Genomic DNA, 16863 nt, shown 5'->3' with positions numbered 1-16863 from the left:
GACTTTTTCAGTCGGACATTCCGCTCGTGTGTACGCGGCATAAATGTTGGGCTCTCCTATCACTATACCCAACAATACACCAACAAATCAATATTGATATAATGGCCTTTATTTTTAGGCTGAAGTAAACCCTGTATTGAAGAACTGATCAGACGGGTTTGGCATTAACAAGTTTAACACATTATCAACCACCAGGATATGCTACAATGCAGTAACTAGGGATGACATTCCTTTCTGTTAGTTGTCCTTGAATGGCTCTGTCAAAATGAACTGCATGAATGGGGGACTGACTTTGACAGCAATAAACAACAGTAAATATCTCTGAAATATATTACAAATTGTAACACTCTCCTAGTGTGGGATGCTAGGCAAAGTTAGTTGTAGGCTCCATTTGTAGTCAAGAGAGCAGTGATTGTTTGTTCTGGTCTGTTCGGAATTTCACGGGCTAGGAATTTGACGGCTTCCTCCTGCCTCTGGTAGAAGCTTCCAGGACACATGGAGGGAGATTCAAATGACCAAATCAGCCTGAATATTTGTCCTAACCAACTTCTTGAGAGGAGTGCCCAGAAGGTGGCTGGGGAGGGGATAAATAGTCTGAAGCCCTGGAGAGATTGTTCTTTCCTTGTCAGGGAGGGTTTCAAAGGCCTCTAGGGCCCCTGAGTTTTGGCAGCCCATGGACTGAGTTGCTGCTGTTTGAGATCTCAGCTGTGGCAGAGCTGGGACCTGGAGTGATCTTCTGAGCAGCTGGCTGTAGGACTGGGATATGGTCTTGAGAAAGATTATCTCTCTCACTGGACCCTGTCTGGAGGAAGCTGGAAGGTGCGCAGCTGTCCTGTGGATTTGTGAGTACTGACCCTGAATAGATTCCTGGTGACTGTGTGTATTTCTGGGATGTAAAGTGCCAGAGATAGCTAAAGACTGAGACTGTGTCCTCAGCAAAATTCTGGAGTGTGAGCCTAGAAAAGAGTATCCTCCTGTTACTGTGTAGCATTTTGGAGAATCCAATGCCCTAACCTATCTCTTGTTTAAAGTCTGTCAAGCAATACATTTCAAAAATGCATCTCCTGGACTGAGTCATTGGAGCTGGAGTGTATGCATTGGTGCTTATGGTGTGTGCGTAGCCTCTATACTATTTAAAAAGAACCAATTGTTACCGGCGTTACAAAGGTAATTCAACTGGCTTTGAGAGCTAACTCCTATCTAATGTTCAGAACAACCAACGGCTAGTATGATAAAGAGTGTAAAGTCTGCCGGCGGTGGGGCCTTTAACTCAATATGGTTGGTCTCAACCTGCAGGCGATGTTATCTGTAATCCAAAGACTAGGGAAATGCTCACAAAATATCATAAATTAGCTGAAAGTGAAAGACTGATGAGGTCCTCTGGCAGCAGAAATAGCAGACAAGGTCATGGGGTGGTCAAAGGCCATGCACCACTCAGTAGTCTGTCTGATGTCCTTCCAAGAGCAGTCAATCTCCTAACAACTGTCTCACCAGGCTGCATAAAAGGATGCAACACAGGTAGCAATATCCCAAGCTGCATGATTGCAAGACAGCCCACACTGTCCCTGAACTGAACTGCTCGCACATCTTCTGGAGGTCAAACAAGAGATAGCAAAACTCCTAGGCAGGGGTGGACTGACAACTCATGGGGCCCCCGGGCAATAGGAGATTATGGGGCCCCCAGGCAATCCAAGATTATGGGGCCACACAGTATACACAGTATACAATCACACGGTATACGTATACATGTACACACAGTATACACAGACATGTTTCTTTTGGCTGTGAAGGTACTGGAGAGGTGGGGCAGCTATAATCTCAACATTTTTAGACCAAAAGGATGTCGGTAAGAGACATTTTAGAGACAGATGTAAAAAAAACACAGATTTTTACATACTGTCCCTTGTACTGAGGCTGGCAAGCATGATGAGGCCCCCTTGTGGCTTAGGGCCCTCGGGCAGTGCCCGAGTGGCCCAATTGTCAGTCCGCCCCTGCTCCTGGGGTTCCTCTCTCTAGCCTGCATCTTCCTCCCTCATGTCCCTCTCTATCCACACTGCAGCCTTGTTCCCCTATACTCTACACTGGGCAACACTCAGTTTCCTACTCTCAGTGCTCCTGTTGACAGGGTTAAAATCTGACCCGCTTTTACGACCAATTACCATTCCCCTTTTCCTCTCCCATAACCCATCTGGGTGGGGTTTCTTGTGGTGATGAATATAATGCCCGGGTTGGGTGGCTTAAAGGGACCGCCAGCCAGAGTTATAAAATAGAAGTTAGCACTCCAGTTTCTCTGTTGCCATGGCTTATATGGCATCTAGTGCTACATTTATTACAGAATTGCAACTGTACTAATTTATTTTCATCAGTTATGTCTGCAGTTCCAGGAATTTCTCAAAAAGTAGCAAAGAAAGCCCTCCCGCAGTTATGGCAGCCACAAACATTAAACTTGCATGAACAAATACCAACACTGAGAAACCACAAACACAAATCAGAAATTCTAGAGCCATTTCATATTCTGCAAGCGAGCGAAAAGATTTGGGGAGAAACAGAACTGACAATTGCTGCACTAGACCTGAGAGTTCCTAAGAGGAGTATGTTGGCTGCAATTGCTATGCCAGGCTATTTATGAAAATGCTAGTTAGTTGCCTGGCTATTTTTGACATCGGTACTTCTCAGACCTGAAGTGATCACGCAGCAAATAACCATAAGAGAAAATCATCAATCTGTTTCCTATGTTTTTCCTTGGTCAGTGGCTTAAAGTGTAATCATATGTAAAAATTAAATACTCCTAAAATAGTAGCTTGCCCACCACTTGTACCAGTTGTATCATCCGTTCTTGGGAGTTTTTCGTCAAGCTTGTGTTTTTAACCTGATGATTATACCAGTGTCTTATCCTCTGGCCCTGGGATGGCAATGCTTCCTAAGCAGAAGCATCGTTGTCACCTAAGCATGCACATTTCCTGTGAAAAGAATGTACAGCTCGGGGGTCCTCTAAGGCCGCTTTCACACAGGCGGATAGAATTGTGAGTTTAGCTGCGGATTTTATAGCTTTCTACCGCATGCTAAAAGCACACAATGCTTTCCTATGGCCCAATTCAAACACTGTGTTTAGCTTCGATTTAGTTACATGCGGTTTGGTGCAGATAGAAAAAATAGAATTGACTGCGTCCAGGAGCGATTTAGCGCAGCTATCTGCACACTGTACAAATGCAGCTGATCGCAGTGCCTGGAGTCTTGAATTTCACGGAACAAATTATATGCGTTTAACTGCGGCAGAACAGCCGTCCGTGTGAAAGGGGCCTAAGAGCACAAGACATCAAGGGAGATCACATGTATATGAAACAGGTGTACAAAGCTGAAATCACTGAGAGGAAGGGGTTGGCTGCTTGTATTTTTGAAGCCAAAAAAGTAAGTGTAGCACTAACCCCCAAAGGAGCTGCTGGTTAGATTTGGGCTTACCGTTACCTTCTGTTTTCCTCGTTGCACGTCTAGGGGTGTCCCGTGGTAAATGGCCCAGTAACTTGAGAGACCGACAACAGATCCACTTGAATGGATTTTATTTGCAAAACTTGGATAATGAACAGTCTCTTAAATTGGGCTCAGAGGGTTGGAAAGGAAAAGTTAGGTACTCTTAGTGTCAAAGTCAAAATGTTGAAGAACTTGCTTACTTTGACTGCATCCAGAGAATAGCCATTCACAACTGGATGATCACTCAAGTTGGACAGTCCCTCTCTCACAAGGCCTAGCAGCCAACAAGGTGCTTACAAGTCTCTGCCACGGACGTTGTTGTAGAACACGTAGGGAAACTTAAAGCGGAGGTCCACCCTAAAATGGACCTTCCACTCATCGGATTCCCCCCCCCCTCCGGCGCCGCAATTGGCACCTTTCAGGGGGGAGGGGGGTGCAGTTACCTGGATAATCCAGATAACTGCACCCACTTCCGGGCTAGCTCTCTGCGGAAAGGGGCGTACATTACGCCCCTTTCCGCAAGTGCCCGCCCCCTTCTGCAAGTGCCCCCCTGCCTGCTGGGAAACACACAGATCCCAGAGGCAGCGGGGACCGTCCTCATTGCGCAGCGCGGCTCGCGCATGCGCAGTAGGGAACCGGGAAATGAAGCCGAAAGGCTCCATTTCCTGATTCCCATACCCAAGATGGCGGCGGCAGCACTCGAGTGTCGATCTAGAGATCGGCTTCGGGTGCCGACATCGCGGGCGCGCTGGACAGGTAAGTGTCACTATTTTAAAAGTCAGCAGCTGCAGTATTTGTAGCTGCTGACTTAAAAAAAAAAACGCGGAGTCCCGGCGGACTCCCGCTTTAAGCTTGAAAACACTTGTAGGATACCTGGATCTTTCAGCCCGCTTGGCGATACCCACAAGACCGGATTCTCTCAGGTACTTCAGCCCTTCCAGGCTCATACTAAGAAACCAACCCGTAAGTGGTCTTCTTCTGAAGAGTCCTCCCCTGGAATGCTTGAAGTTACTGGGTCTCTCCCAAACCGGAGACGGCACCCAACCACCTCAGAATCCTTCTTTAGTTTCCTTGCCTCGGGCTAGCCAGCCCCAAGACATCAAAATTGGGTGGATCCGCACCCCAGGCCATAGCATTCCTGGGGGCTGGTCAGGAGAAGCAGGACCATGAAGTCAGTACATCATTCTGGACCAGAACCCACGTGACGTCCGCATCTTAAATACCCCCTCCCAGAAAGCACAGTGAGAGCACCACTCCCACTGGGCGGGCTCCGAGAGAGAGAGTAACTTAAGCACCTAACCAGACCATAGTTCCATGCCTGCCAGAAGAGACAGTGCCCCCTGTGGCCAGGCTGAACATTTCACAGTCCAGTCAGACTGATGCTGAAGTCTAATTTAGATAACTGTACCCAAACCAAACTGCAGTTCAGGCATAACTTTAACTTTGAAAAACCCATAGTGCGTGCTCTTCAGGAGCCCCCGCTACACAAGTGTTGTGAAATAGTTAAAAAAATTAAAAATTCACACATACCTGCCATTGCATACCAGACTAGAGAATGTTTATGGGAGGGTTTAAAAAATATTTAGGACATCTCTGGAATGCATACATATTTTCCAATGCCGTAAGTACAGAAAAGGAACTGTTGATGTGCCAGAAATATAGTATGCCATGTTTTGTCTTTGACATGACAACACAGCTCTGACTTCCACGGCATGTGTTGTCAGCCCTGCCTACCTCCTTTCTGATACTTTACAAAGAACATAGAAATCACCTAATCACATTCCCCCTCTTCACCTCCATAAACCCTCCTGTTCTCCTCTCTCCACTCATGGACACCTCTCTTTACATCTCCAATTTCAATCCTCATCTCCATAACTCCTTCTCATCTCCTTTCCCCTTCTCATCTCCTCTCCCTTCTCATCTCCATAACCCCCCTCATCACCTCCTACTCCAGAGCACCTGCTGCAATTTTTTTACTCCCCAGTTCCTATGTTTTCATGCATAGTTGAGTCACTTAACCTTGGTTCCATGTTCTACGTGCAAAAACATGGGAACTGGGGTGCAGGAAAATGGCAGCAGTGCTCTGGACTGAGGAGTCAAAATGTGAAATATTTGGCTGTAGCAGGAGGCAGTTTGTGTGGGTAAGGCCAGAGAAAGGTACAATAATCAGTGTCTGAAGGCAACAGGGAAGCACGGTGAAGGTTCCTTGCAAGTTTGAGGCTGCATTTCTGCAAATGGAGTTGGGGATTTGGTCAGGATCATTGGTGTTCTCAAAGCTGACTAATTTTCAGACAGATAATTATCCATAATGCCATACCATCAGGAATTAGCGTCAAATTTATTCCGCAGCAGGACAACGACCCCAAACATACAGCCAATGTCATTGGGAACTATCTTCTGCGTAATGAAGAACAAGGTGTCCTGGAATTGATGATTTTGCCCCCACAGAGCCCTGATCTCAACATCATTGACTCTGTCTGGGATTACAGGAAGAGACAGAAGGATTTGAGGCAGCCTACATCCACAGAAGATATGTGGTCAGCTCTCCAAGATGTTTGGAACAGCCTTTGCCCGGTTCCTTCAAAAACTGCAAGTGTATCTATAAAATTTGATACTGCTTTGAAGGTAAAGGGTGGTCACGCCAAAATCGAATTTGATTTGGGTTTCTCTTCTGTTCATTTACTTTCCATTTTGTTAATTGATAAACATAAACTATTAACACACTTCTATTTCTGAAAGCATTCTTAATTTACAGCATTTTCTCACACCTGCATAAGCCCTTGTACACACGGTCGGAAATTCCGACAACAAAATCCGTTGGATTTTTTCAGACGGATTTTGTCCGAAACTGGTGTTGCATACACACGGTTGGACAAAGTTGTCGGAAAATCCGATCTTTCATCCGATCGATGATGTTCGTTCATTAGGACGGGACTACGTTCAGGCTAGTAGCCAATAGCTTTGGTCTCGTAATTTGATCTGAGCATGGGTGGCACTTTGTCCAATTGCAATTTTCGACAAGCGATCGGACAAAGTCCAATCGGATCGTGTTGTTGGAAATTTTTATATCCAGCTCTCAAACTTTGTTGGTCGGACATTCCGATGGAAAAAGTCTGATGTAGCCCACACACGGTCAGATTATCCGACAACACGGTCCGATCGGACATTTTCTGGAGTGACTGGAGTGACGTCGTGACCCCAGATCTCTCCATAAAGAGGACTTGTCATCCCTTATTTCTATTGCAAGGATGTTTACATTCTTTATAATAGGAATAAAAGTGATCAAAAAATGAAAAGGGACAGTGTAAAAATAAAAATAAAAGAATGCATACGTAGGTCGTGCACACATGTGAGGTATCGCCACAATAGAGCAAGAGCAATAATTGTACCACTAGACCTCCTCTGTAACTCTAAACAGGTAACCTGTAAAGGAGTTTAACATCACCTATGGAGATGTTCAAGCATTGCCGTGACATGTTGGGTATATATTTACTCGGCGTGGGGTATATATATATTTTTTAATTCATTAAAAAAAAATTGAATTTCAAAACCACTGAAAAAATACCATGTACACTGTACAATATAAAATTTCAACAATCACCATTTTATTCCATAGGTCTCTGATAAAAACAAAATGGATAATGTTTGGGGATTCTAAGTCATTTCCTAGCAAAAGAAATACTGATTTGAACTTCTAAACAAAAAATGCCAGAAAAAGCCTGGTATTCAAGTGGTTAGTTATTAACAACATTCTGTACACTACATACAAGGGAGGACCATTCTGGCATCATCAAGACACCAGCCAAAGATTTCTGGAACTTGGTTGATAAAAGGGTCCTGCAAGAACCTGAAACATGCATAATACTCTACATCTAAGTCTAAGTCTACCTCTTCTTGCAGTTACTGCCTGAAGTGTGAAATAGTCAAGATTCCAGAGACAAACATTTCTAGGAACAAATCCTTAGCATGGAAGATGTACCTGGAAAGTACCTGGTAGGCAGGTATGGATGACAAGCCTAGTCCTCAGATCCTAAACCTTTTAGAAACACTCTGCGTCCTCCTCACCTTTGCTTGGCAAAGTTCAGCTCCACAGCAGCAGTCAGCACCAGCCTGTCCCAAACCAGCCCGACTAGTGTACTGTTAGGACACGGCAGCCCTCCCCACCTTATCATTACCTCTGTTGTTGCTAGGCAGGTCTGAAGTGTAGGCGTCTTAAACAATGAGTGACACATTATGTAAATCTGTCAGGTCACTAGAAACTCCTAACATCACCTTGTTCCCAAGTTCTAGTCTTTCGACTATACATTCTTCAGCAGGTTGATCATACTAGCAACAAGGCCTCCCTGCTGAAGATCTTTATCCGCTGGAACACAAGCTGGAGTATCAGGTGCAGGCACACGAAGAAAAGATAAATATATGTAAATATCATTTTTTATACTCATGTGAAACAGTACAGGTATAATCATTTTATACGGAATATTCAGTTGCTTGTATGAGCCCAATCATGACCAGTTCAGCCTACTAAAGTGCATATATAATAGTGTAATCCAGACAAAAATAAAAAGAAGTTGATAAACGTAAAAACAATCAATTTGCAACCGCGATAACAGATAAAACTAGGTTGGTCCCACGTTTTATTTCCAGAATGAGGAGCTGTCATAAAAATCTTGGAGAAAAGTAAGTCTAAGGTCAATTATCAGGTCAGATTTAGGCTACTTAAAGTATAACTAAAGGCAATTTAGGGATAGATTGGCAAGGGGTTAAAACCTCAGGCAGATTTTAATTGCTGAATATGTCACCGTTAGGCAGATTCACCCTCTCTAATTGTCCTGATCACTCATGTTTCTGGGAATAAAAGTCAGGGGAAGTCCACCACTTTGAGTTGCCAAGCCCCTATTCTGGCCTTTTGGTAGGAATAGCTGGTTGTATGGTGTACCTGCTGGTATGATGGGGCTCTGAAGGTTTAACCAGCTGGAACAGTAACTAGGGTGTCCACGATATATGGGACATGGGGGTAATTCCCCCAGGAAGACCGAAGGGGTCTACCTGGTCTGGTCATGGGCTGGGAATGCAGAGAGCCCCCCATGTCAGTGCCCCTCTGGAAGTTGGCTGCCCCAGGGGTGCTCTTAGTATCACATGGCCCTGGGAAACCCACCTAGAGAATGAGCACAAGACCATGTCACCTAATGCTATTTTCTGCACAGGGCCTCTTTGGGCTAGGCCTTTTGGCAATTCTTGCTACCAGGCAGCAAGGTCAGGCCAATGCAGTATGCACTGACACTAAGTTATTTAATTTATTTTTCTCTCACATTTTGTCACTTTGCACTTCTGTCTGTGTTTATTTTTCTCACTAGGATGAATGGTTCTCCGGCCTACCCTGAAGTCTAGGTAGCTGGAGGATGTGTGGCCATCAGGTTCCTCCCTCCCCTGAACCAGGGGTAGGGGAGGGTCTCAATTCAGAAGAGCCCTCATCTAGTATTCAGTGGTTGGCTTTTGCTGACCATGAAGAGAGAGGTACACCTGTCCTTTTGGTTAGGTGGACCATGTTGAGTCTTGCTTCTGTGAGGAGCCTTGCCCCCGGGGGGGGGGGGGGGGGGGGGGGTCAGGGTAGGGTCCTACTTCTTTGGGAGGTGGACAAGAGACATCCTTAAGTACACTTTTGTGTTTGTGTTTTTCAAACTTTTTTGTACATTTAGGTGTTTTTGTTTTTGCGCAACCTCCACTACTCTTTCCAAAATGAAAATAAATAAAACGTTGCCTTTCAATATACTTTAAGCCTAGGTTTACAATTGTGCGATGCGATTGCCTTCTGTGAACCGCTGAGAGTGTCATTACAGTGTTACTGACACCCCCACATTGTTTCAGAGATCGCAGTGCGAACTGTGTATTCGGGCAGGAATCAGATCGTATGGGTGAGAACACCCATGCGATCCGATTCCAGTGCGGGGGGAAAAAAGTCCCTGCAACTTTTTCTGTGCGAATCCAATGCGAGTTCAGCCATACAACTGTATGGCTGAACTTGCATTGCTCAGTCATCGCATGTGATCGGTACCTGCGGGTGCGAATCACATGTGATGCCTGAGATCGCACTAGTGTGAACCAGGTCTAAGACTTCAATCACACCTGTACAACTTCAACGTTGCACGAATAATTAGAATAATTTTCCATATTTCTCTTTTGAATTTCCTTGTAACTGCAGATGAAAACGATCATTGATTTGACGCTGTCAAATAACAGAAAATCCAACAGCACTGTGAAAACACATTTTTTCTTAGAAATTTTACAGGTGTATGGTCACCTTTAATACAATATTAAGCATTTTAGCCCTGATCTGACTCTCAATCTGGCATTCAAGTAAGGATCAAGCTGTTTAAGACTGCCCCAGGGATTATAATTAATTCTGACCATTCTAAGCATTGTTCAATTTACTTGTAAATCATTTATTTAAATTGTCTTTCTTTCAACATGACATTTCAGCTTGAGAGTCAAGGAGTTAAAGCCCACCTGAAGACTGACAATTGCTAACCTATAAACTACTGGACTTCTCACACTGTCTTCCAGCTCCTGAGGCTGCATAACATAAAATAACAGAACTCTATTATTGGCTACATTTTATGTTTAATCTGAATTTAATAGGTTTTCACAATATAACATGTTGCATAAAGACAAAGAAGAGACGTTGTGCAAGTCGTACTTACCTACATACAGTGTGAGTACGGAGCAAAAAAGTTCTCAGGGTGTATGAGTAAGATCAATCAAACCTGATTGGGGGAGGCTGGGATAAGCACAAGCATGATGGTTTGGCTGTTGTCTAAGCCCTTGTACACACGGTCGGAGAATCCGTCGGAATGTGTCCTATTGGACCGTGTTGTCAGATAATCCGACTGTGTGTGGTATGCATCGGAATGTTTCCGTCGGAATATCCGTCGGACAAAATTTTACAACATGTTGGAAATATTTTCCGACCAACTGGTAGGATAGGACATACTCCGATCATGTGTAGAGAATTTTGATTGGACAAAGTGCCACGCATGCTCAGATCAAATTCCTACATCAAAGCTATTGGCTACTAGCCTGAATGTAGTCCCATCGTAACGAAATTACGTCATCACATTCTGAAAGATCAGATTTGACAACTTTGTCTGACCGTGTGTATGCAACAGTTTCGGACAAGATCCGACGGATAGAATCCGACGGACAAAATCCGACGGATTTGGTTGTCGAAATGTCCGACCGTGTGTACAAGGACCTGTGAAGGCCTTATCCTGTCTCAAATGGCCCCTTGGAGTACGCAAGTGATTGGAGAACCCTTGTGTGAGATCGACTACGATTTGTCTAGACAAGGATCTCATTTGACCCTCCTGCTGCCAGCATATTAGTGCTCCACCTTATGACCAGTCAATTTATATCCCTCTATGCCTGATGAACTTTTATATGTAGATCCCTGGACATCATTTTCTGGTAGAATCATTTTTATTGTAAAGAAAAAAGGGAAACATAACAGTAAAACAATCCTGCACCCAAGCAGGGGTGTAAGGTATCAAGGCATGGGTAAGCAAACAGTTGCGCAGTTAACTTTTGGGGAATGATTGTCCACTGGGTGAACTAGGGCTACACATATCAGGCCTGGGCCCGAGGGACAACAAAGGGAAGTTTATGAGTCAGGTGCATTCGTTTGCGGCAAGAGGAGAGGTACTTATAGGTCTACTGGATACCCCCAACGGAGGATCAGAATAGATAACTAGAAGCAGAGGGGGAGAAGGGAGCTTATCCAGTAGAACTGCCCAGGGAGTAAAACTCAAAACGATGGACCTGGCGGCACTAACCGCAGGTCAACAAAAATACCCTAGGACCTGGGGCCTAGGGTCGCACAATAGTACGGAAGGACCAGAAAATGTAAATAGAGAGAACATTTAAAAAGTAAAACAGAAGAACGAGAGAAAAAGAAGAAAAGAAGGTGTGTGAGTGGAGGGGCAGAGTGGAAGGAGAAAAAAGAAAGCAGGAGGGGGAGGGAGAGGAGAGAGAAGTCCTGCAAGTTGCAGGAATTACATGGCGGACCTTAGGAGTGACCCAAACTGTCCGGACGCAGGGTGGAGAGAGCAAAAGACCACCAAAGGGACCATACTTTAAGAAATTTACAGTGAGAATCATGAAGGATGCTAGACATTTTTTCATTGATCATGAGGTCAAAATGCTCTTCACCATAGCAAACAGAATAGAGGGTCTCCTCCAGGCTCTAACAATTGCCAGCTTGGTTGCTATGAATAAGTAAGACATTAACTTTTGTAGGTAGGAAAACAATCCCTATATCGGGCAGTGCAGCTCTTTGTGGATATGTATGTGGAACAAGGAGTAGAGCAGCCAAAACACCCTGTACCAGAACCCTGTTAGACGGGGGCCAAACCACCAGGTGTGGACAACATCTCCTCATTGGCCGCAACCCCTGAAACAACGGTCACTGTAGGAAGGGTTTGAATTCGCTATACCTGGACCTCATTTTCAAGAACAAAAATATCTGCTTGGATGAATATACGCATTAATAGTATTTACTGATGTGATAATAATTATTCCCTGAGGAAGCTAAAATCATTGGCGAAACGATTGTCACCCCATAAGTACCACCAACTATTGATTATGTTCGACAACTTCCAAAAATTACTGTATTTTTCGTTCCATAAGATGCACTTTTTTCTCCCCAAAAATGGGGAGAAATATATGTGCGTCTTATGGAGCGAATATTGACCAGGACCCCCCTTCTCCACCGTTGTGTTACAATAGCGGCAGAAGAGAGGAGGGCAGACATCCCAAGCCCCCGTGAGCATCGGGTAATCTTCCCGCTAAGCCTGTCGTAAGGTCGTAATGGTGTAAGCTCACTCGGGCTTCTCTATCTTCTATCTGAGTAACAGGGAAATGTGAAGATGTCCTCGCCAGGGAATGCCAGTCTGTGCAAAGTGGTCAGGCTGCATTTTATGGGACATTTAAGGCTGCATTTTATGGGACTAGTAAGGCTGCATTTCATTGGCACAGGTCAGGCTGCATTTCATTGGCACATATCAGGCTGCATTTCATTGGCACATATCAGGCTGCACTTCATGGGACTGGTAAAGCTGCATTTCATGGGCAATGGTAAGGCTGCATTTCATGGGCAATGGTAAGGCTGCATTTAATAGGCACTGATCATGGTCAGGCTGCATTTCATGGGCACTGGTAAATATTTTAGTACACCATTTGGCTCAGAATATTTTTTTCTTGTTTTCCTCCTCTAAAACCTAGCTGCAGCTTATGGACAGGTGCGTCTTATGGAGCGAAAAATACGGTATATGATCCAGCAATTTTAAATGCGTTTTTTTCACTATGTGTATTTTCTGTTATGTTTATACTTTTTAATCAGTATAATAAAATCTATGAATTTTAGCAGTTGTTCATATAATTGGCACCTTAAAAATCCAAGCTCCTAATGTGAGCAATTTTTGTGTGTCCTATTCTTTAATTGATAGAATGCAGTGCCCAAGAGTTTTCCTCGGTTAATTCTCTCTTGTGTCACACATAAGATCAATCAGGTCATTGGCTACTTTTTATTTAATTACAGGGCTCTGTTATATGACATGATCTCTCAGTGTAACATACAGGGAGTAAAGGCAAGAAGGGTAACAGGGCAGCCACTGTCAGATTGCAGACCTCAGATCCCATGACACTCAACCTGAGTATCGGACTCAGGCTGGGCAAGAAAAGCTAAAAAAAAGGGAGCAAACTTTTTTTTTTTTTTACATATGTAAAGCAGCACCATTATAATAATTTTATTCTGAATATTCAGTTTCTTGCATGCAGTGAGCCCGATCATTACCGGTTGTCTTTTACCCTGCTATAGAGAGTATACGCAATAACGTAACACAGATAACAATCACAGAAGTTGATAAAAGCACAAGCAATCTATTTGCAGACAGGATGAGCGATAGTAAATCTGGGCTGGGCTCATATTCTATTTTCAGAACAAGGCGCTGTCATAAAAATCTTGGTGAGAGATGACAACCTACAGTCAGTTATTAGTTCGATTTATGTTGCCTAAAACGGAAGTGAACCTAACCTGTAAAAAACTGCCTGCAGATAGGTAATCGTGTTTCTTCCGCTATAATCTTTACTTTTTAAGGTAAGGGTGTCGTACAAATATGCTGTGCACATCAAGGCCCCATTCATGCTTGTGTAGCGCACTACCCCCTTAGGAGCTGCTGTGTTCATTACCTTTTTTGTCAATGACCCCGCTTTCAATTCTCCAGGCAATTTCAGGACACCAAACAAACTCTGTATTTTATAAGGCTTTATTCTGGGTGTAATCGGTGGGCTGTTGAATGGAATATATGAGATGCCCCATCCGACCCCAGCTCTGAATCCAAAAAGGGTACTGATCAGTTGCGGTAGTATATGGTAGTTAAACCTTTCTAGCGATCCTTTACTGATTCAAATTCCTATTTCAGACTTTGGCACTTCCAATATGGAAAGACCACATCACTCTGAATAATGCTGTGGATGTAGACTCCAAAGTCACAGGCCACACTGCCTATTTCCATGACTCTTGTTATCAAATCACCGTCAATCCTGGAAAAGTGCTTTATACTGTGGTCCTTGGATGCACAGTATTAAGTTGGGTTGCACTCCCTTTGCTCTCTCCCAATCAACAGTCCATGTTCTACTCACGAAAAGTCGATTCCCAGTTTTCTCTGTCCGCTTAGCTCCTACTTCCTCCTCCATGCTGTCCGATGCATCCCAACATGGGACAACCGGTCTTTCTGCAGTACCACATGATGGCTGTTCCTCCAGGGACCAGATGTTGGCCTCCCTGTACTCCTCCTCCGGCTATCCGGCTCCAGAGTCTCTGAACCCCCAACCCTCCGGCCCTTCTCCCTCTCAACTCTCTGGACTCCACGGGACTCCCCTGGATCATATGACCCCCCTTTTTATATGAGAGACCTCCCATTGACCAAGTAAATTAACCATTGTTCAACTCTCTCACATTGGTTTCCTGTCACTCAGGCCTCAGTCCTTCTTCTCTTTCCAGCAAAATCCACTGTCACGCAAAGGAGGTATCCCTGAGCCCAAGTGTAGGCGGCCACATCCCCATCTACTCTGACACTCCCATCCCCAAATAAACAACCAGGCCTAGAAAAGAATAGGACCCTGGCCAAATTTACCTGTCTCTACATCCTACTCTCTCATAAAAACAGCACTAAGCACCTACCTAAACAATGGGGGCTCAACACTTGCGAATGGGGCCATTGGCAATTACATGTGACCCAGCGGGGGTTCCCTGCGATTAGCTGTGGGCAGAAGCCCTATTGGAAGCAATGTGAGGCTGACAGCTCCAACAGCTAACTGCAGCAGCGAGCATGTAATCACTCATGAATGGTCGTCCCTGGACACAGACAGTCTCCTCCCAGGGCCAATCATTTGCAGGTAATTGCTGATTGAGTGATTACATGCATGTGGGCCTGGGAAAATGTGATTAACATGTGTAAGAGGGCCTCAGCCTTGCACCGCTCCACAAACCACACCAACTGACGTGTTTGGCCCCACCCTCCGAGGCCTCTATGACTAAGTCCCGGTGGGTGGGGTGAAACATGTCAGAGGGTGTCAGATGATGTGGCTGTCAGATGGTGTGGCTTGTGAAGTGGTGCAAGGCTGAAGCCACCTTACATATGTTAGCCACATAGACTGGATAGGGTTGAGCCGTGATTTTTCCAAGTATACTACACACTACTGGATAGTGATATTTTACCAGCGAGACTATTTACACTATCCTTTTTTGCTGAGAGCGGCACTACAAGTGTTAGTAGGTTACATGCAAGTGGGATTCCACCCACGGCCAATCAACGACAACCTACACTGGGTCTCCCGCATGCAATCGCTAATGGTCCCATTCACAAGTGCGAGTGGGGCCTAAGACAGGGGTGCTCAACCTTTTGAAGAGCGAGGGCCACTTAAGCGACTTGGTAACCGGTCGCGGGCCACAATGAGCAGAGCAGTCGGATGACAGGTCCATGCAGAGTGGACACTGACACAGCCCACTCTATGGGTCCTCAGATCCTATCCTCCCTGATGGAAGGGGGTTGATTTTTTTTTTTTTTTTTTTTTTTTTTTAGAGAATCAGATTAGATGTAGACAGGTGTAAAAGGACACAAATCTGTTTACATCTGCCGTTTCATAGAGGTGAATGGAGGGTTCGATTGAGTTGGACCGATTGTGTGAAAGGGGCCTTTCACACTAATGCAGAGCAGTGCACCTGTGTCTTTCCTGCGGGTTATGCTACACTTTGCCATAGACTTCTGTTATATCCTGCAGGTGTGGTGCACTTTCTGAAAGCTCACCAAACCCGCAAGTAATGACAGAAGTCTATGCCTCAGTGCAGGTAACCTGAAGGTGCTCTGCACCTGCGGATCAGTTTGAAAGCTGCCCAGTAACCACTGCACAGATATGCCCATATATACATTGCAATTTTAGTAATAAACGTACCTTTAATAACAGTCTTCCATTCAGGTATCGCCTGCTGTTGCTGTCCCCGGCAGAGTGCATTTGGTATCACTGCGCCTGGCAGGCTATACAGGAAGCCTCAGCTTATATAGCTCCGCTCCACATCTATTTGTTTTGCTGGCTTAATTAACAACACAGATGCTCTGGGATGGCAGGTCTGCAACCCATGATCTGGGCTTGCCAATCTGCCATCCCACAGAAGTAGGTCGCAGGCCACATGTGGCCCCCGGGCCATTGGTTGGGCAGCCCTGGCCTAAGACATAAGCTCTTGGGGCCCAGAAAGGTTTAATTCTACTTTAAAGCTGAACTTCAGGAATGATCTTTTGGTCTGTGCTACATACAGTCAGCACTGCTCAAGTGACTTGCCTCCTGTATACTGAACATAGGGGGTCACTCCCTCGGCACCTCTGCCATTCACAGAATGGGTGGCTTGAGCATGATACGTCACTTCCGCCGTTTGCAACGCAGCTGGAACACCAACACATGGATGTGTCAAGCTGATATGGAGATTTGATTTCAACCTATTTTAACTTAATTTTTGAATACATTTCAATATACTTCACCATGGAAACCCTTTTTTCTTCAAATTCCTTGGACACTGGTTCGGATTGATGCTGTGGTCATGAAAATCTCCACATTGGGATTTCCTATAAGCATTTATGAGTACCTGCAATAGGTTCCATGGGATCCTGATTGAACACCCATCCAGACCAGAGTCTGTGGCTGTGAGGTTTTTCCATTGGCATTATTCACAGGTGTATATGGCTACCTGTAATGGGTGTCATGGGATTCTGGTGAGTAGGATGTGTGGCAGGTGATGGTGGTGGAAGATTTATCCCTTGTTGTTCGCCAAAAACTGGAAGATTCACATGC

General features: G+C 44.9%; 1 protein-coding gene across 5 annotated transcripts in view; it reads right to left on the bottom strand.

Annotated features, from left to right (window-relative positions):
* The window catches only part of PAQR8 (progestin and adipoQ receptor family member 8), a 128837-nt gene that overhangs the window by 19080 nt on the left and 92894 nt on the right, over positions 1-16863 (bottom strand). The window contains exon 1 of one of the 5 annotated variants that reach the window (XM_077489024.1): positions 7534-7673. The exons of 3 other annotated variants lie outside the window; for them this stretch is intronic. The gene's annotated coding sequence lies outside the window, so the exon portion shown is untranslated. Of the gene's footprint in view, positions 1-7447; positions 7674-16863 lie in introns of those variants that run through there. One more of the 5 variants, XM_077489025.1, reaches the window with a different exon arrangement.

Source organism: Lithobates pipiens, unplaced genomic scaffold, assembly GCF_037356315.1.
Source record: "Lithobates pipiens isolate NorthernLeopardFrog02 unplaced genomic scaffold, aLitPip1_a1.2 Scaffold_18, whole genome shotgun sequence".
Taxonomy (NCBI): Eukaryota; Metazoa; Chordata; class Amphibia; order Anura; family Ranidae; genus Lithobates; species Lithobates pipiens.
Note: the sequence above shows the minus strand (reverse complement) of the source record. Positions and strands in the feature narration are given on the sequence as shown.